The following is a 6,004-nucleotide window of genomic DNA, read 5'->3' as shown; positions in this document are numbered from 1 at the left end:
GGATCATAAAGGTATTGAGTGGATGTTGATTTGGTATTATTTAAATAAAATGAATTGATTGTGAGTGTTCATGACTGAGGGACAGATGAAGGTTTGTATCGTTGCTGCATTAGAAACATTAGAAAATCATTGTGGACTCCTGCACAGAGGGATGAAGGTTGTTAATCCCACAAAAGCCAGTCATCCCATGTCCCCCAACATGGGGTTACGAAAAAATCAAGTTTCCCAAACATCTTTTCTCTTTGGTCCTGTCTGGACATTCCTGTGACCTTAAAAGCAGTTAAGAGGTAACTTTCTCATTTGCTCATCCCACCCTGTTTTTCAGATTATCTATCAGGACCTGTGCTTGCTCCTTCACTTCCATCCCCATCACCATCCACCTCCCCCTCTCTGCCCACCTACTCTTCACCCTCACCCCTCCCACTTCTGTGTCTCTCTGTACTGTTGCCACTACCAATCCAGCAGGAAGAGGCAACTTATCCTGCTTCTGAGCAGCAGCAGCAGCCCTCTTTCCAACTTGCTCCAAATTTAGGCAACTCCCCACCCCTTTCCACCTCTCCTCCAGCCATCCCATCCTCACCCATATCCAACCTTGCCTTGGGCCGGTCCATCCCCCCTCCAACCGCAACACCTCCACCATCATCCTCTGATCAGGACCAGGAACCTGAGGTTGGTCAGCTCTCCTCCTCATCGTACTCATCCTCACCCTCACCCTCTTCATCATCCCCTTCCAGTATCCCCTCACCACCATGACCTCCAACCCTGGAAGAGACCCGAGCATCCCAACGTCTTACCTCCCTCCACCTGGCAAAGAAACAAGCTGATGCTGCTATAGCTGGCGAGAGTGAAGATGAGGACAGTGAAAGTGGAGGCGAGGGAATTTTTCGTGAACGGGACGAGTTTGTTGTTCGAAATGAGGACATTGGGACTCTTAAGGTGAGTGCCTCCACAGCTCCAAGTTAGCATGTATGGTGAATAAATTACTTACCATTTACACTGTTTGCTTGTGTCTCCAGATAGCCTTGCAGACAGGCCGAGAACCCCCACCCATCTGGAGGGTACAGAAAGCCTTGCTCCAGAAATTCAGCCCAGAGATCAAAGATGGTCAAAGACAGTTTTGTGCAACCAGTAATGTGAGACATACATTTAACTCAGGACTCCCACAGGTTCAGTCAATACTTGGGTAGGGTTAGTGCTCTACACCTCTGTGTTCGCCTCTTAATGATGGTATAGATTAAAAATGTCCATTTATTTAATGGTTGAGACCACTAACTGTATATGAAGATGGATGACATAAGAGCTCCCCAAAAATGTCAAAATGTCAAGTCAAAACATCTCCATCACCCTCCGGTGTCAGGTTCTAGTATACTTCTTAAACCCTAGTCCTGGCTATGGGCAGGAACTCAATCCCGTGGCTCCACCAACTGATCACTACTGTGTAGTTGTAGGCTCCAAGCGCCCAATATTGCAGCACTCATAAACTATGTAGACAAAGTGTCCAGACACACCTCTTCATGGGACTGTTTTTCAGGGGCTGGGCTTGTCCCCCAGCAGTCTAAGCCTTTAGCAGTAGACCAGCCCTATAACTACAGTCGTAGCCAGTCAAAAGTCCCTGCAAATTAGCAGCAGGCTCCCTGCAGATTACCTTCCAGGTCCCTGCAGAGATCTGTGCTGCACGAGTCCTCCCTCCTTCTTCTGGGCGTGTCTACTTTATAGTACTAATCTACCCTAAACATGAGATGGCGCTTCTCTCACAGGAAACACCGCCACCAGTCTACTGTATGGTAGTTTTGCAAACATATGCCATTAGTTGGCTTAGTTATTCTCACACATTTCCGTTTCCAGCGAAATATTTCACATGAGATGATTTTAGGTCAGAGCCTGTCATACATAATCTGTATTATTAGGGGTAAACACCGTATTTGATCATAATGACTTTGTCCCGTACGGAACGCCACATATCCATCTGGCCCGCACTGACCCATCAGCATTAATGCGGTAATATTCAGAGATGCAACGAAGAAATATGAGGTTTTATATATAGTCTATGGTTTAGACACTGAAATATGGCCTAAACACACACAAATATTACATCACATTTGTCGATCGCAGTGTTTTATTTTGAAAAGAGTTTTATTATGAAAACTGAACGGATTCTCTCGTTTCAATGTTGGACTTCCTGAAATCAAGTCAAGTGATCACTGTGGGGTGTGAGCATGCGAGCAAGTTGTATGGAGGAAGCCCTGAAGCCCCGTGTACTGTGTTTATTAGCCAGGTTTTCGCCTGGAAGGCTCTATGGAAATCTGGCACTCTCTTGAATGGTCTCTGATGGGGACCTACAGTACAATGCCTCACCAAACACTATTGTGTGAATTTAACAAAGATTCATTTGCATTGAAAATGCTCATCCTCAGACACCTTTCCAGTAATTGATCTCCGTCTGAAACACTTGGACCATTACCATATCTATTGTTTAGGTTAAAATGCTGAGCATGTGATTGGTCGGTTGTCATGCATGTTCGTTTTTATTAAAATTACACGTTACACAATATCAATTCAATTCAATTCAATTCAATTCAGTTTATTTATATAGCACAAATTCACAACAAAAGTTATCTCATGACGCTTTCCAATTTGAGCAGGTCTAGACCAAACTCTTTAATTAAATTGTAAAATAGAGAGAGCCCAACATTCCCCCTTGAGCAAGCACTTGGCGACAGTGGCGAGGAAAAACTGCCTTTTAGAAGGCAGAAACCTCGGAGCAGACCCCGGCTCAAGATGGGCGGCCATCTGCCTTGACCGGTTGGGTTGAGAGAGAAGGAGAGAGAGAGAGAGAGAGCAGGAGAGCGAGAGAGAGCGCAAGGGAGAGAGGCAGAGGGAAGGAGCACACAAGCAGAGATGCATAGCAGCAGTAATAATGCCAGAAGTATCGGAATGTAGATAATGATAATGACATTGAAGTATACAGAAGGTATTATGGTGATTTTGATAACAATGGTAGTAACAATAATGGTAGTAGCTGTACAGAGTCGTAACAGATTTAAATCAGATTATGACTAAACAGTAGTAATTGCAGTAGGTTTTGAGCAGGACGACAGCAGGACCGCAGCAGGAGGTCCAGTCATGATCGCTAGGAATCTGCGGGACAAGAAAGCACAGGGACTCCAGGGAAGAAGTTGAGTTAGTAATATGCATTAATGGGACATGAATGTGTGCAGAAGGAGAGGGAGAGGAAGAAAGAGCTCAGTGCGTCATGGGAGGGCCCCCAGCAGTCTAAGCCTATAGCAGCATAACTAGGGGCCGGCCTAGGCCAGCCCTAACTATAAGCTTTATCAAAGAGGAAAGTTTTTAGTCTACTCTTAAATATAGAGAGGGTGTCCGCCTCCTGGACCGAAACCGGAAGATGGTTCCATAGTAGAGGAGCTTGATAACTAATCTGAATCATGGTACATCCAGTATGGGGGTGTCCGAGAGTTCTGCAGAGTGGTCAACAGCCTAAAGTACCAATTCATTCTTGCTGCCCATTACAGTCCAAACCACAAGAGAGGACAAATTCTGCAGCAGAATGGCGCTCCTTCTCATACTTCAGCCTCCACATCAAAGTTCCTGAAAGCAAAGAAGATCAAGGTGCTCTAGGATTGGCCCAGTCACCAGACATGAACATTATTGAGCACGTCTGGGGTAAGATGAAGGAGGAGACTTGGAAGACGAAACCAAAAAGTCTTGATGAATTCTGGGAGTTCTCCAAGACTGCTTTCTCTGCCATTCCAGATAGCTTCATCAATAAGTTATTTGAGTCATTGCCAAGACATTGACCTTTCTGTGCTAATTAAATAATAAATCTAAATGAATGATACAAAATTTTCTTTTGGTTTAATAAGCATAATCTAGAGGGCTTTGCCTTTCATATAAGCTACTTCTGATTTCAATTGATCAACTGCAAGTCTAGTTATTATTTGTTGTTCCTACAACTTAGATAAGCGACAAGACTTTTGTCAGGGATTATAGTTGATTTCCTGTTTTATTTTTCAGTCTTTTTCTAACTTGTGTCTGGTTTAGCTTTTCATTTCCTGTCCGGTGTTCTCTCCTTTTTTGATTTATTGCTCTGCCCGTATTTGTTTCACGTGTTTCTTGTTACCTCGCCTTCTCTGCGTTCTGTATTTCTTGCTCCTCTCAATTCCTTTCGTCTTCCTTTTGTAACTCCATGATAGGTGAGGCGTCAAAATATTAACTTGTTGGTAAAAAAGAAAATCTCAGGAGTGTTGTCAGGCACTAAATCAAAAAGATTGTGACAAATACAAATCAGATGTAAACATAATTCAACGATCTATAGGTATTAAAAGCTTCCTCTATACTATAAAATATACAACACCATTGATTTGACATATTTCAACCCTTGAATCAAACCATTTTTTAATGGATTTTTTTTTCTGTTTATTATCCTGTCATTGCACTTGTTTAGGTTAGATTTAGGTGCAGGATAGTTAAGAGGCTTACTACACTCAGTGGCGTCTCTGGCACAGAAAGCCTGGTGGGGCACAATAAACACTAAAATGCAAAGTACTTCTCAGTGAATCCACACACAAGTGCACCTCATCAATTAAACCACAAGCATGTATTAATCCAACAAGGGGAAGGAGTGAGCGGAGGTGATATGAGTGGCATTTATCAATAAGAGCTCACAGAATTATGCTGTTAAACAGCATCAAATTACAAGTCCAGACTTTTTAACCACTAAAATGATCAGTTATAAGACATCCATAGCAACATTTCAGAATAGGGAAACCCATTGTTTAACAGTCCTTAGCTTATGGCCAAAACAAAGATCTTCACAGGGTGTTGTGAAGCTGACTGGTCATCACTGCCCAGTAGAGCAATTTCACATTTGCCACAAAGTTTTAAGCATTTTATTTCAACCAAGAACATACCTGTTCTCTTCTGTTTTCTGCCTGTGAATGTCAGTTTCATGTTTGTGAGTGGCATCGATCTGTGCCTGGTCCTTCTAAGCAAGTGTGGCAGGACGCAATCGGTGGTCCGATCAGTTTCAGCTGGGTTGGGATTTTGGCCAATCATTGTGGGAGGAGATTGCTTAAAAGCGGGTAGAGAGCACCTGTCTTCCTCTTTTTGGGCTTGTCAGAGGCTGGGTCGTAGCACTTCCTGGCATTCCCCCAGTTCCGTCCCGGCGTGGTGGTAGAGGCCATTGGGGGTGCGCTATGCTCCACTGATTGCTCGCTGCGGGTAGGTGTGTTGTTCTCCGGTGTCGTCCTATTTGGCGTTGTACTTGTGGCAACCTGTGCATTTGTTTGCAGGTTGTTTCTGTGCGGCGTCTATTCCTCTCCTCCAAGCTGTGTCATCCAGGACTGCCTGATTGGTATGTAGGCTAGCGCTTCGGTCCCTCCTCCAGCCACTTCTGAGTTGTTTATGCTGTATGATTATGATTGTAGGGGGAAGTATAACCCAGCCGATCAGCGAGGGAAACCACTGCTGCTTTGCCGGAGATTGTTTGGCTGCAACCGCGGCTAATTGCTTTGCCGGAGATTGTTTGGCTGCAACCGCGGCTAACGGCTCTGCCTCGTACCGGGGATTGTTGGCTGCAACTGCGGCTAACGGCTTTGCCTCATACCGGAGATCGTTGGCTGTAACAGCGACTAACTGCTCTGCCTCATTCCGGAGATTGTCGTTGGTGACAGAGATTGCCCGCTTCCGCTTTACGCTGGATACGGCGTGCCGTCAGAGGGATTAACTGCTTGCCTCGCCTTGGGCTCACGCCGTTCCACTGCAGCCGGCTTGGCCTCTGGCTGGCCGTTTGGCGCTCCCGTAGTTGGTTGGAGCTTTCTCCCTGTGGTGTAGCCGATATATCCATATGTATATATCTGCGTGCACTAAGGTGTGCGTGTGTGTGTATGGCGAAGAGTGAGTAGCGGGAGATTATTCTGTTGTGTGTGCGCGTGTGTGTATGTTTGTGTGTGTATATATCTATAGTTTCTTTTTCGTTTGTTTTGTT

The 6,004-nt window shown here is 44.9% G+C and overlaps 1 long non-coding RNA gene across 1 annotated transcript; it reads left to right on the top strand.

Moving 5' to 3' along the window:
- Positions 1–5,088: 5,088 nt before the first annotated feature.
- On the top strand, positions 5,089–5,464 carry LOC124072972. Its single transcript, XR_006845622.1, has 3 exons — positions 5,089–5,238; positions 5,310–5,371; positions 5,445–5,464. It is a non-coding gene; the product is annotated as an uncharacterized LOC124072972 (long non-coding RNA).
- Positions 5,465–6,004: the final 540 nt, after the last annotated feature.

Source organism: Scatophagus argus, chromosome 16 (assembly GCF_020382885.2).
Source record: "Scatophagus argus isolate fScaArg1 chromosome 16, fScaArg1.pri, whole genome shotgun sequence".
Lineage (NCBI taxonomy): Eukaryota > Metazoa > Chordata > Actinopteri > Scatophagidae > Scatophagus > Scatophagus argus.
Note: the sequence above shows the minus strand (reverse complement) of the source record. Positions and strands in the feature narration are given on the sequence as shown.